The sequence below is a fragment of the Lampetra planeri genome, chromosome 59, assembly GCF_965212315.1.
Source record: "Lampetra planeri chromosome 59, kcLamPlan1.2.h2, whole genome shotgun sequence".
Taxonomy (NCBI): Eukaryota; Metazoa; Chordata; class Hyperoartia; order Petromyzontiformes; family Petromyzontidae; genus Lampetra; species Lampetra planeri.
Genome location: NC_136165.1, coordinates 438,623 through 454,368, shown reverse-complemented (window position 1 = coordinate 454,368; position 15,746 = coordinate 438,623). Strand labels below are relative to the sequence as shown.

General features: G+C 48.0%; 1 long non-coding RNA gene across 1 annotated transcript in view; it reads right to left on the bottom strand.

The window, feature by feature from the left end:
* The window catches only part of LOC144736193 (uncharacterized), a 32,559-nt gene extending 17,897 nt beyond the window's left edge, over positions 1-14,662 (bottom strand). Inside the window, exons 1-2 of the long non-coding RNA XR_013588730.1 lie at positions 14,481-14,662; positions 13,442-13,544 (exon numbers count right to left, since the gene is read on the bottom strand). This is a non-coding gene — a long non-coding RNA (uncharacterized LOC144736193). The remainder of the gene's footprint in view (positions 1-13,441; positions 13,545-14,480) is intronic.
* Between the last annotated feature and the right edge of the window lie 1,084 nt (positions 14,663-15,746).

The following is a 15,746-nucleotide window of genomic DNA, read 5'->3' as shown; positions in this document are numbered from 1 at the left end:
GAGTTAAATAATACATAGTGTTATATTAAAATGTATAAAGTATAGGGTGGTTTACAGCAATACAGTATATAATTTAATGTTGGGTTTATCTATGGCAGTATATAGTACTGTATATGCTAAGAGAATAAAGTTTAGATGGAAGTATATTATATACTTCTTACGACGTAGAATTGTAATTTATTATTTGTTGTTAGTAACTCAGCTTATTGTAGAGTATAGTAAGTATCAGTTTATATTTTAGTTTTTTTTTTTTTATGTAGTTTTCACTTTGGTTTTCTACGTGGTTGTTTGGCAAATGCAGCTACATATCACTAACATTCCTTTCCTTTATTAACGCTGTTCCTTGCGCCCCCCCGTGGTGCTGTTGATCCTGCATAATGCATGGGCATAATGCGACTTTGAAACCCCTCCGCCCACCTCCTATGCATTGCCCATTGGTATGCTAAATTCCTCTTCATATGCACATTCTTTTGTTAAGGCGCTCCTCCTCGCTACACCTATATAAGCTCCTAGCTTGATAATGTTCTCATTCTTCGCCTGAGGACGGCTGCTTGCGTTGTGGCCGAAACGTCGTGAGAATTGTTTTATTATGTTTTATTTTTATTATTTTATTACTTCCCTTCTACGTGACTTTACCGAAAGAACCAAGAAGATGAATCCCTGCAGTCACGAAAGCTTTAAATCGAAAAATTCAGATGTTCATTGGCAAACTTCAGACGGGCATGTATATGTGCTTTCTTGAGCAGGGGGACCTTGCGGGCGCTGCAGGATTTCAGTCCTTCACGGCGTAGTGTGTTACCAACTGTTTTCTTGATGACTATGGTCCCAGCTGCCTTGAGATCATTGACAAGATCCTCCTGTGTAGTTCTCACCTCCACGAGGTGAGATCTTGCATGGAGCCCCAGGCCGAGGGAGATTGACAGTTATTTTGTGTTTCTTCCATTTGCGAATAATCGCACCAACTGTTGTCACCTCATCGCCAAGCTGCTTGGCGATGGTCTTGTAGCCCATTCCAGCCTTGTGTAGATCTACAATCTTGTCCCTGACATCCTTGGAGAGCTCTTTAGTCTTGGCCTTGGTGGATAGTTTGGAATCTGATTGATTTCTTCTGTGAACAGGTGTCTTTTATACAGGCAACAAGCTGAGATTAGGAGCACTCCCTTTAAGAGTGTGCTCCTAATCTCAGCTCGTTACCTGTATAAAAGACACCTGGGAGCCAGACATCTTTCTGATTGAGAGGGGGTCAAATACTTATTGCCCTCATTAAATGCAAATCAATGTATAACATTTTTGACATGCGTTGTTCTGGATTTTGTTGTTGTTATTCTGTCTCTCACTGTTCAAATAAACCTACCATTAAAATTATAGACTGATAATTTCGTTGTCAGTGGGCAAACGTACAAAATCAGCAGGGGATCAAATACTTTTTTCCCTCACTGTAAGGGTTTAGGTTAAGGGTTCAGTGGGTTAGAGGTTTGGGGGTTTATGGGTTAGGATTTTAGAGGGTGATGGGTTTAGACCGTTATGGTTTTAAGGGTAAAGGGGTTTTGAGGGTTGGGTTTTAGAGGGTTACAGTTTAGAAGGATATGGGTTTAAAGGGTTCTCGGTTTAGATAATTAGGTGTTTAGAGGATTTATGGGGTTTGATTGTTAAAGGGTTAGTGGTTTAGAGGGTTAGGAGTTTATAAGGTTATGGGCTTAGGGGTTTAGAGGTTTTGGGTGTTTCAAGGGTTATGATGTTTCGGGGTTGAGTATGTTAGAGGTTGAGGGGTTTAGAGGGTTAGGGTTTTCGGTGTATTTGGGTTAGGATTTAAAAGGGTGAGTTTAGACGGATATGGTTTTAAGGGTAAAGGGGTTGAGTTTAGAAGGTTATGGGTTTAGAGGGTTTGGGGTTTAGAGAGTTGGGTGTTTAGAGGTTTAGAGGGTTCATGGGTTTTGATTGCTCGGTGTATTGGTTTACAAGGTTAGGAGTTTTAGAAAGTTATGGGTTTAGAGGTTTTGATGTTTAGTGGATTACGGTTTTACAGGTTTAGGGGTTTCGACGGTTTGGGGTTTATAAGGTTAAGGGTTTAGGCAGTTAAGAGTGTTGGGGGTTTATGGGTTGCCGTTTTATAGGGTGAGGTGTTTAGACGGTTGGGGTCTTAAGGGGAAAGTCCTTCAGAGGATGTGGTGTTTAGAGGGTTAGAGTTTAGAACGTTTTGAGTTTAGAGGGTTTAGAGAGTTACATGTTTAGAGGTTTATAGGTTTTAGAGGGTTAGGGGTTTAGAGAGTTACGTGTTTAGAGGTTTATGGGTTTCAATTGTTGGATGTTGAATGGTTTAGATGGTTAGAAGTTGAGGAGGTTATAAGGGTATGTGTTTAGGGGTTTAGAGGTATCGGGGTTTCAAGGGTTAGTGATTTACAGTGTTAGGGGTTTAGTGGTTTGAGAGTTGAGGGTTAACACCTAGACCAGGGGTCGGCAACCAAAATAACAAGAAGAGCCATTTCTTTCCAATTCGGTACAAAATTCAGTATTTCAAGAGCCGCAATGCACCTGAGTACATACTGTACATACGTACATATCGTCAAGAAGCAGCCCGCAAAGAGCCGCATGCGGCTCCGGAGCCGTAGGTTGCCGACCCCTGACCTAGACTTTCACAACTAATATTGTCCGTAATAAAGTGGGTTTTTTTCGTTAGTCTCCAACACTTAATGGCACTTTTTGTTGATGTGACATATTTTACTAATTGGCTGTTGCGGGTGGTGGTTGGTTTAACGACACGTTTATATTTACATAATCTAACAAAAAAACCCTTTATGGGTTTAGAGGGTTACGGGTTTAGTGGATTATGTGTTTAGAGGGTTAGCATTTTAGGGGCATAGGTGTTTTAAGGGTTATGCGTCTAGAGGGTTCGTTCTTTAGAGGGTTGGGGTTTAAATGTGTTGGGATTAGGTTACGGATTTATGGTTTTAGAAGGTTAGGGTTTCAAGGTTTAGAGGGTTAGGGATTCAGAGGGTTTAGAGGGTTTGGTTATTAATGGCTTAGACGGTTAGGGTTAAAAGAATAAGGGGTTTAGAGAGCGAGGGTTTTGGTGGGTTAGGGTTTTAAGGGTAAAGGGGTTGAGGGTTAGGGGTATAGGAATTTAGAGGGTTAGGGGTTGAGATGGTTAGGGTTTTGGGGGTTTAGAGGTTAAGCTTTTAGAGGGCGAGGGGTTTAAAGATTAGGGTTGTAAGGGTAAAGGGGTTGAGAGGGTTAGCGGTTTAGATGGTTATGGATTTAGATAGTTAGGGGTTTAGAGGGTTTTAATTGTTCGAGGTTTAGTGGTTAAGGTCTCTGTGCGAGTCCAACAGGTTTGTATGAGTATATGGTAAGATAAAAAGAGTTCAGTTTAATTTGTATATTTCGAAACAGTTTGTTTACCTTTCCTGTGATGTTTTTGTATTGTATTTTTGTTGTTATTTTCTGACCCACCCGATTGGACGTCTGTGAAAACAGATCGTTATAGCTCATCAGATTGATCCAGTATGAATAAATATTCAAATTCTAATTCTATTGACCTCTGTGCGAATATATGGATTTCTGTGTGAGTTTTTGGGCCTTTGAGTGTATGGATCTCTGTGCGAGGCGATGGGTCTCTGTGCATGTCTATCGGTCTCTGTGAGTATGGGGTCGCTGTGTGAGTCTGAGTGTCTGTAGGAATGTATGGGTCTCTGTTGGAGTCTATGGGTTTCTGGGTATGGTTGTTTGTGCGAGTCTTACATGCACAAATTTAACTTAAAATGGCCATTGAGGGTTAGGGAATCCAAGTTGAATATTAAGTTCCCTGCAGTGCAAGCCAGCTCTCTAGTCGTGTCATCAAACAGCCCCTTCAAATCTTTAATAATAAAATAGACTTACTCCAGGAAATCCACACTGAGTCACAGTCGGGTCCTGAATTGTTTTTTTTTTTAAGTTTTCGACGAATGAATGATGAGTTCTTACACAAGTGGGGGAAACCGGAGAACCCGGAGAAAACCCATGCGTGCGAGGGTGAAACACTCTATCCCTGTACAGGTGAAGATGGCGATTAGTCCACTTGCTCTACTGCCTTCTCCTGGCGAGTCAGGTTATGGCACCTCGACGCCCACGGGAAGGTGATTTGCCAACATCATTGTGCGGTGATTCACCAACCCTCGCTACCTTCTAGTTGTAATTACTGGCGAAACGTCGTACTCAGATTGTAAATGTTGTGGCTTGACTCTCCAACACACCGTGAGCTGTACTAGTTACAAATTGGCATGTTCTGCGTACGTGACAACCCTTACTAGTTGGCTGTGTCGGGTGGTGGTGGGTTTTAACGACACATTTATATATTTACGCGATCTAACCCAAAAAAGAAACCTCTATTATGGATGATATTGGTCGCGAAAGTCTACGTGTTAAACAAACCCGAAGGAATCAGAGGAAAATCGACGTGACCACGGGAGAAGATGCAAACTCCAAAAATACAGACATCAGGGTTGGGGTCAAAAATACGAATTCCAATAAACCAGTTTAACACGTCGACTTTCGCGAGGGAGTTTGCATCTCGCCACTGTGGCGCATCATTCTCTGACTCACCCACCCACTAAACTACGAAAGCCACCCACACACTCACTCACCCACTCACCCTGCCACCCACTCAACTGCTAACTCACTCGCTCAAGCACACACACAGCCACTCAAGAACATACCTGTGCACCCACCTACACACCCATTCATTAACTCAACGACCCACCCACCAACCCACTCACTCACTCACTCTAGACTCCACTCACCCACCCACTCACCTATTCACTCCCCCACTCACACACCCACCCATCCACCCACCCACTCACCCACCCATCCACCCACCCACTCTCTAACTCACACACTCACTCACCCACCAACCCAACCACCCACTCAATCAATTACCCACCAACCACTCACCCACCCAATAAACGAAAACTGAACTATTTCTCATTGTACCAGCTAAGGCCCACAGAGCTATATAGATCTTTTTCAAAAGCGACCTTGTTACAAATTACAGGTAAACAAAGTGGCTTATCACATATACATTTATTGCAGCCAAATCCTCTGAATGCAAGTTTATTCTCAATGCAGATGTAAAACCCCGATGACCCGGAGAAAAATCCACGTGACCACAGGGAGAAGATGTAAACTCGAAATATACAGGCGGCAGGGTCGGGATCAATTCCATGACCTCCTGTATACTATGCAAGGTAGTTAACATCTCACTACCGTGGTGCCCCATTCTCTGACTCACTCAACCACCCACTCGCACACTAACTTCCCCACTCAACCTCCTACACTAACTTACTCACCCACCTACCAGCCACTCACCCAAACACCCACCCATTCACCTACTGGCTCGCACCACTTACTCAAATACCCATCCACTCACACAATGACCCAGCCACTGACTCGAACACCCACCAGCTTACCCACCCAACCCCCATTCAACCACCCAACCACCAACCCACCCATTCACTCACTCACCCACGAAACAAAAACTAAACTGTTATTATTTTACCAGGTAAGGCCCACATGGCTATATAGATCTTTTTCAAAAGCGACCTTGTTACAAATGACAGGTTAACTAAGTGGCTTATCACATACACATGCATTGCAGCCAAATCCTCTGAATGCAAGTTTATTCTCAATGCAGAGCGAAAACTCAGTGGACCTGGAAAAAAATCCACACGACCACGAGGAGAACAAGCACAATCAAATATACTTGCGACAGGGTCGGGATCGAATCGACAACCTCCTGTATACTAGGTGAGGAAGTTACCATCTCACCACCGTGGCACTCCATTCTCTGACTCACTCACTCAAACACCCACCCATTCACCTATTCACGCACACCACTTACTCAAATACCCACCCCTCTCACTCAATAACCCATCCACTCACTCATGAACCCACTGAAGCACTCACCCATACAAAAACCCACTCACCCACTCACTTACCGACTCACTCACCCATGAAATCGCACACCCATCTTCTCAACCACTCAGCCAGCCACCCACTCAATCTCGTACCCACTAACTCTCTCACTTCCTCACCAACCTACCAACCCACCAGCGACGTGCGGTCAGGGAAGGCAGAGCCTCACCTGTCATACTCCAATGACAATAGTTGTTATGAAAAGTAAAAAAAAGAGAATAATAAAAGAAAAATTAAGATTTTTCCACTGATCTGTGTTATAAATGTCATTTCTGTATGATTCCAATCATTTTTATAGTCAAAATCGCCAAATTTGCGGAGCTCCGCTGCAAATACAGGAAGAGACGAGAGGTGAGGCAGCGACGAGCTCAGCCTCCCCTGATTACGCAACCCCTCAGTAACTGGATGGAGCGCGCGCAATAAGCGCGTGCCTGTTACTATCACAGTATGTCACCAATGTAATGTTTGTAGACCCCTTCATTTCATGTCCTCGCCTTCCATACTCCAGGTAACATATTTCACGTATGTGTATAAAGATATTTAGGCTCGCTGGTCTCGTCATGAAACTGCAATGAAAAAGCACCAGGGGAGGCAGCCATCACATTTGCCTCACTGAGGGTGATGCGTCTAACACGCCCCCCTCCGTGAGGCCACGTCCCCCTCAGTGTGTGAATCTGGCTCTGACACAAGCCAGTGCCTCCCCAGCCATTGACCTCACCACACGTCACTGCAACCCACCCACCCACCCCCTCACTCAACCACCCACCCAGTCGATCATCCACCCACTAACACTCACCCACCCAACAACTCACTAACCCACCCAGCACTCACTCACCGAGCCAGTCAATCTCTAACCCACCAACTCACTTTTAAACTGACTCTCTCAACTACAACTCACCCAGTCACTAACCCACTCACTTAATTTATAACCCATCCACTACCCACGTAACCTCCTACCCACACTCACTCATCCACAAACCCACTCACCCCCTCACTCATCCATCCACTCACATACTCACCTACTCACCCAGTCACATACACATCCACTCACCATGCCACCCACTCAATTTCTAACCCACCCACTCGCCCAACCACTCTCTCAGCAACTCACCCACTAACCACGTAATTATTCACCCACCCACCCATCACTCAACCACCCAATAATTCAACCACCAAAACATTCCACCACCCACTAACTCAACCACCCACTACCACCCACTAACTCAACCACCGAGCCACTCACACTCACCCACTCACCCACCCACCCATCCACTCACCCGCCCACTCACCAACACACTAAACTAAATCTAAATTGTGGTTATTTTACCAGGTAAGGCCGACAGAGCTAAACATCTTTTTCAGAAATTATCTGGTTAAAAGTTATAGGTCAACGAAGTGGCTTATGACATGTATTGCAGCCAAATCCTATAAATTCTTGTTGATTTTAAATGTGGAGGGAAATATACAGGTGTCAGGGTCGGGATCAAACCCACAACCTTCTGCATACCAGGCGAAGTAGTTAACATCTCGCCACCGTGGTGCCTCACTCTCCGACTCACCCACCCACTAGCACACGAACTCACCTCCCATATTCACACACCCATCTACCCAAAAACTCAACCACTCGCACATTCACGCAACAATCCACTCACCCACCCACTCACTTATTCACCCACCCACTAAACCATGCACTTATCCACTCACCTATTCATCCACCCACTCACACACCCATTAAGCAACCCACCCACTTACCCTGCCACCCACTCAATCTCTAACCGACTCACTCACCCAGCCACGCAATCTCGAACCCACCAATTCACTAATCCTCTCACCAACTCACCAACCCACCTCTCACCCACTCCCACACCCACTCACGCGCTGACCCACCCACCCACTCACTCACCTCAACCATTCACAAACCCACCCACCCACTCATTCACCCAACCACCCACCACCCACTCAATCTCTAAACCCATTCACCCACCCACCCACTCAGCCACCCACTAACTCACCCAATCAATCTCTAACCCACTCACCTACCCACCCACCCACCCACCCATCACCCAGCCACTCACCCAACCACTCGTCTATTCACTCCCAAACAACACACCCACTCACGTCACCCATGGCTTACCCTATCACCCACAATCTCTAACACACTCACTCACCTACTTCCTCAATCACTGACCCACACTCACAGACCCACCCAGTTAATCACCCACTCTATATGTAGTCCTTACCTCTTCTGGTAATGTGAGATATTCTTTTACCAACTAAGGCCCACTGAGCTATAAAGATTGTTTTCAGAAGCATCCTCGCCACAAATGATAGTTCAACAAAGTCGCTGTATACATTTATTGCACCCAATTCCTCTTATTACATGTTTCTAAATGTGGAGTGAAATATACAGGCGTCAGGGTCGGGATCGAACCCACAACATTCTGCATAGTAGGCGAGGTAGTTAACATCTTGCCATCGGCGTTCAATTCTTTGACTCACCCACTCAACTACTAAAGCCACCCACTAACCGACTCACAAACCCACTCACCCTGCCACGCACTCAATTTCTAACCCACTCACTAAGCCACTCATCCACGCACCCACCTGCACATGCACTCACTAACTCACTCACCCAACAACCCACCCATTAACTCACCCACCCACTCCCTGACCAACTCACGCACCAACCCACCCACTCACACTGTGACCTACTCCATATCTAACCCAACAACTCACTCACCCAGCCCCTCACCTACTAACCTAACCACCCACCAACTCACTCACCCACATACGCACTCAAATACCCACTCACCCAACTGTAAACACATTTTTTTTTACAAGGTAAGGCCCACAGAGCTATACAGATCTTATTCAGAAGCAACGTGGCCACAAAAAACCCAGAGGCCTCGGAGAAAAATCCATGAACAACGAGGAGAACATGCAAACTCCAAATATACAGGCATCAAGATCGAGACCGAACCCACAACCTCCTGTACAAAAGGTAAGGTAGTTAACATCTCGCCACCATGGGGCTCCACTCTCTGACTCGCAGCCACCCACTCACCTACCCATTCAGCCACATACCCATTCAGCCACATACCCATTCAGCCACCTACCCATTCAGCCACATACCCATTCAGCCACATACCCATTCAGCCACATACCCATTCAAAGACCCACACACCTTGCTAACCACTTACCTACGCACCCACCTACACACCCACTCACTGACTCACTCAACAATTCATTCACCCATCCACTCACCATTTCAGTCCCCCAATCATACACCCACCCATCCACCCACTCCATCTCTAACTCACACACTCACCAGTCCACCCACTCACCCAGCCACTTACCTACTCACCAACTCACCCTGCCACCTACTCGACCTGCAACAGACCTACCGACCCAACGAGCCCCCTAAACTAAACTACTTTTTATTTCACCAGGTAAGGCCCATTGAGCTATATAGATCCTTTTCAGAATAGACCTGTGAACAAATTATAGATAAACGAAGTGGCTTATCACATAGACATTTATTGCAGCCAAATCCTCTAAACGCATGTTGATTCTAAATGCAGAGGGGAAAACCCGGAGGACCTGCAGCAAAATCCACGCGACCATGTGTAGAACATGCAAACTCCAAATATACAGGCGACAGGGTCAGGATCGAATCCACAACCTCCTGTATACCAGGCGAGGCAGTGCACGTCTCACCACCTTGATGCCTCACTCTCTGACTCACCCATCCAATCACTCACACGCTAACGTACCCACTCAACCTCCCACATCAACTCACCCACCCACTCGCTGACCCCACTCAGTCAACAACTCACCCACCCACCCAACCACTCACTCCGTTAACCACTTTCTCACCCACCCACTCACCCTACGACCACTCACCAAGCTACACACTCACCTACCAACACACCATTCACTTGCTCACCCACCTACTTACTCACCCAACCACTAACTGACCAACTCACCCACCCACAAACTCACGAACAAAAAACACACCCACTCAACCCATCGCTCACCCAACCCCTCACTCACCCACTTACTGAATCACCCACCCACCCACTCACCCAACCACCCACTCACCCAACCACCCACTCAATCTCTAAACCACACACAAACCCTGCTACTGACTCAATCTCTTAACCAAAGCTCATAAACCCACCCATCCACTCACTCACCCAGTGACTAACCCACTCACTCGATTTCTAACCCATCCATTCACGCACTACCCACCTAACCTCCTACCCACACACACTCACCCACCCACACATCCATGCACCCACTCACTCAACCATCCACTCACTAACTCACCCAGCCGTGCACCTACTCACTCACCCACTTTCAGATCCACTCACCCTACCACCTACTCAATTTATAACCCACCTACTCTCACCCACCCACCCAGCCAACCACCCGCCTACTCCCTCAGCCACTCAGCTACTCACCCACTACCACCGTAATTATTGACCCACCCACTAATTTAATCACCTACTAACGTAACAACCCACAAACTCAACCACTGAGTTACTCGAACTTACCCACTCACAAAGCCACCCACTAAATCTCAAACCCACACTGATGCACTCACCCACCCACCCACTCACCAACACCCTTAACTAAAAAAAAAAATTCCCCAGGTAAGGCCCACTGAACTATATAGATTGTTTTGAGAAGCAGGGTTTGGATCGAACCTACGAACTTAAAAATACCAGGCAAGATAGTTAACAATTTGCCAACATGGCACTCCACTCTCTGACTCCCACCCACGATAACACACACTCAAACACCCACCCACTAACTCAACCATCCATTCATTCAACCACCGAGCCAAGCACGCACTCACCCACTCACCAAGCCACCCACTCAATCTATAGCCCACACTCACTCACCCCACCACTGACCTACTACCCATCAAACTATTCTTAGGTTTTTTTCGGTAAAGTCACGTGGGTAAAAAAAATGTAAATTAATAAAAGTAAAATAAAACACCCATCAAACATCGCACTCACTCATCCACTCACCCACCCAGCCACTCCTCTGCACACTAAATGAAAATTACGCTTTTTTATTTTACCAGGTAAGGCACTCAACCATATAGATATTTTTCAAAAACCATTTGACCACAAATATTCAACTCAATTAAGTGGCTTTTCACGTATAAAGTTATAGCAGCCAAATTCTATAATTGCATGTTTTTAAATGTGGAGGGAGAACCCGGAGCACCTGGAGAAAATTCCACGCGACCATGGGGAGAACATGCAAATATACAGGTGTCAGGGTCGGGATCGACCTCACGACCTCCTGTATAAAAGGCGAGGTAGTTAACAGCTCGCCACCACGGCACTCCACCCACTCACCCATTCAAAACCACCCACCAACCCACTCACAAACCCACTCACCCTGCCACCCACTCAATCTCTAATCCACTCACTCAACAATTTACTCACCCACTCACCTACTCAACTAATCACACCCCCACTCACACACCCACCCATTAACCCACTCAATCTCTAACCTACCCACCAAATCACTCAATAACCCACCTACCCACTCACCCACCCAATGAACTAAATTAAACAATATTTTTTTATTTTACCAGAAAAGGTTCAGATCAGAGGTACGGGTACCCGTTCCCTACCCGTACCCGTACCCTACCCAAAATGAGTGACAAACGGTTACTCACCAGTGACTCACGGCCTATCCGTACCCGTACCCGGCCGCCCAGGGTCGCAAACGGTTACCCGTACCGTACCCGGCCGGGTACGGGTAGCCGGGTATCGGGTAGGGTACGGGTATCGGGTACCCGGTTGCGACCTCTGGTTCAGATAACTAAATTAATATTTTTCAGAAGTGACCTGGTTACAAATGATAGGTTAACGAAGTGGATTATCATGGAGACATTTATTGCAGCCACATCCTCTAAATGAACGTTGATTTAAAATATGGAGAGAAAACCGGGAGGACCCGGAGAAAAATCCACACGACCACAGATAGAACATGCCAACTCCAAATATACAGGTGGAAGGGATGGGATCTAATTCACAAAATCCTGTATACTAGGCGAGGTAGTTAACATCTCGCCACCGTGGTGCCTCACTCTTTGATTCACCCACGCACCCAATCACACACTAACAACTCACCTGCTCAACCTTCGATATTCACTCACCCACCCACTAACTGACTCACCCACCCACTCACCCTCCCAATCACCTAGTTACCCACCCACTCAATCTCTAACCCACCAATTTTCTCATCCACTCACCAACCCACCTCTAACCCACTCCCTCACCTAATAAATAACTTCAAACCATTCACTCACCCACCCACCCACTAATTCACACAATCTCCCACCACCCACTCAATCTCTAACCCACACCCACCTACTCACTCACCCAACGACTCACTCAACAATCCACTCCTTCCATTCAACACACCCACTTCTCTAACACACTCACTCACCTACTCCCTCAACCACTCACCCACCGACTCACCCACCGACTCACCCACCGACTCACCCACCGACTCACCCACCGACTCACCCACCGACTCACCCACCGACTCACCCACCGACTCACCCACCGACTCACCCACCGACTCACCCACCGACTCACCCACCGACTCACCCACCGACTCACCCACCGACTCACCCACCGACTCACCCACCGACTCACCCACCGACTCACCCACCGACTCACCCACCGACTCACCCACCGACTCACCCACCGACTCACCCACCGACTCACCCACCGACTCACCCACCGACTCACCCACCGACTCACCCACCGACTCACCCACCGACTCACCCACCGACTCACCCACCGACTCACCCACCGACTCACCCACCGACTCACCCACCGACTCACCCACCGACTCACCCACCGACTCACCCACCGACTCACCCACCGACTCACCCACCGACTCACCCACCGACTCACCCACCGACTCACCCACCGACTCACCCACCGACTCACCCACCGACTCACCCACCGACTCACCCACCGACTCACCCACCGACTCACCCACCGACTCACCCACCGACTCACCCACCGACTCACCCACCGACTCACCCACCGACTCACCCACCGACTCACCCACCGACTCACCCACCGACTCACCCACCGACTCACCCACCGACTCACCCACCGACTCACCCACCGACTCACCCACCGACTCACCCACCGACTCACCCACCGACTCACCCACCGACTCACCCACCGACTCACCCACCGACTCACCCACCGACTCACCCACCGACTCACCCACCGACTCACCCACCGACTCACCCACCGACTCACCCACCGACTCACCCACCGACTCACCCACCGACTCACCCACCGACTCACCCACCGACTCACCCACCGACTCACCCACCGACTCACCCACCGACTCACCCACCGACTCACCCACCGACTCACCCACCGACTCACCCACCGACTCACTCACACACCCACTCAGTTAATCACTGTGTAGTCCTCACCTCTTCCAGTATTGTGAGATATTCTTCCTCCAGCGGTATCTTCACGACAACGCCCTGGGGGGTGGTCAAGCCTCTCAACGAGTCGGGCGAGCGGGGCAACAGCCTGGTCATGTTGGGTTCATAGCGCAATGCGGCACACACATACACACAAGCAGACCACACACATATGAACACAATAACAACAGTGGGAGCCACTCACGCGATAGGGATGGACCGCATGGTCCACTCCAGCTCGATGTACGGCTTGCCCGGATACAATGTTAACTACCTCGTCTGGTATACAGGAGGTTGTCGGTTAGATCCCAACCCTGACACCTGTATATTTGGAGTTTGCATGTTCTCTCCGTGGTCAAGTGGATGTTTATTCTGGTCCCTACACATTTAGAAACAGGCGTTTAGAGTAGTTGGCTGCTATAAATTTCCACATAAGGCACGTTGTTGACCTATCATTTGTGGCCAGGTCACTTCTAAAAAAAGAGTTATGTTACTCAGTAAGATGGTTGAGACACAGGTGATGAGTCTGTGTGTAAGGGGTTGAGTGAGTGAGCGGTTTAATTCATGATTGAGTGACTGATTGGTTGAGTGAGTGGCTGGGTGAGTGAGTGAGTGAATAGTTGAGTGAGTGGCTGAATGAGTGATTTATGGAACGATTGGTTCAGTGAGCGAGCGGGTGGTTGAGTGAGCGAGTGAGTGGTTCAGTGAGTGAGTGGTTGAGTGAATTAGTGAGTGGTTGAATGAGTATTTGAATGAGTGAGTGTTTGAACCAATGAGTGAGTGTTTGAGTGCATGAGTGTGTGGTTGAGTGAGTGGTTGAGTTAATGACTGAGTGAGTGATTGATTGAGTGGTTGAGTAAGTGGATGGTTGAGTGAATGGTTGAGTGAGTGTTTGAGTGAATGAGTAGTTGAGTGAGTGGTTTAAGTTAGTGGATGAGTGAGTGAGTGGTTGTATGAGTGGCTGAGTGAGTGAGTGGTTGTATGAGTGGCTGAGTGAGTGAGTGAGCGAGTGGATGAGTGAGTGAGTGGCTGGCGCGCAGCTTGCCTGCGTTGTCCAGAGTGTCCCGCTGGTGCCGCCCCACTGTGTTGCTGCACTCCGCCAGGGTGAGAGCGGCGGTGCCGCGCCCGCAGCTGCTCCAGCGACTACGCCATCTTGCCCAGCCCCTCCTGGCGAGCACGCAGCATGCCCTGGAGCTCCCATCACATGGTGCTGGCAATCTGAGACACCCGCCTGTAGCACACACACAGAAGAAGAGATACGGGAATGGATTAGGGCGACCCGGGTGACGAGAAGTTCACTACTTCGCCCGGTATACAGGAGGTTGTAGGTTAGATCCAAACCCTGACGCTTACATATTCAATTCTGCTCGTCCAGGCGGGGAGAATCCAATCACATTTATTCTATGCGATGTTTCTCATGGGATATAATAAGCGACAAAATTTGGACCCCAAACCGAGAGGATTCTGGGATGTTTGTGTTTTTTTGGCAATAACTCTGGAAGGAAACGTCGCAGACCTATCAAGGTGGGACTCGTCCAGCGACATAATGGTTGAGTGACTGGTTGAATGAATTCGGGAATGGTTGAATGAGTGAGTGGTTCAGTCAGTTAGTGGTTGAGGGAGTGAGTGGCTGAGTGAGCGACTGGTTGAGTGATTGAGATAGTGACTGAGCGGCTGAGCGGTTAAGTTAGTGAGTCGTTGAGTGAGTGTGGCTGATTGAGTGAATGGTTGAGTGAGTTAAAGAGTGATGGTTGAGTGGTTGAGTAAGTGATTAAGTGAGTGAGTGGTTGAGTGAGTAAGTAGCTTCGTGAGTAAGTAGCTTCGTGAGTGCGCGGCTGAGTGGTTGAGTGTGTGGCTGAGTGAGTGGCTAAATGAGTGAGTGGCTGAGTGAAAGGGTGAGTGGCTGAGTGAAGGAGTGAGCGGCTGAAGGAGTGAGAAAGTAATTGGTTGAGTGGTTGAGTAAGTCATTAAGCGAGTGAGTGGTTGCTCTAATGAGTGGTTAAGTGAATGGTTAAGTGAGTGGTTAAGTGAATGGTTAAGTGAGTCCCCAAGCCGAGAGGATTCTGGTGAGTCGTTGAGTGAGTGGTTTGGTGAGGGGTTGAGTGAAAGGTTGAGTGAGGGGTTGAGTGAGCAAGCGAGTGGTTGAGTGAGTGAATGGTTGAGTGAGCGAGCGGTTGAATGAGCGAGTGGTTTAGTGAGCGAGTGGTTGAGTGACTGAGTGAGTGAGTGGCTGAGTGAGTGGCTGAGTGAGTGAATATCTGAGTGAGTGAGCGGCTGAGTAGTTGAGTGAGTCGTTGAGTGAGTGTGTGGC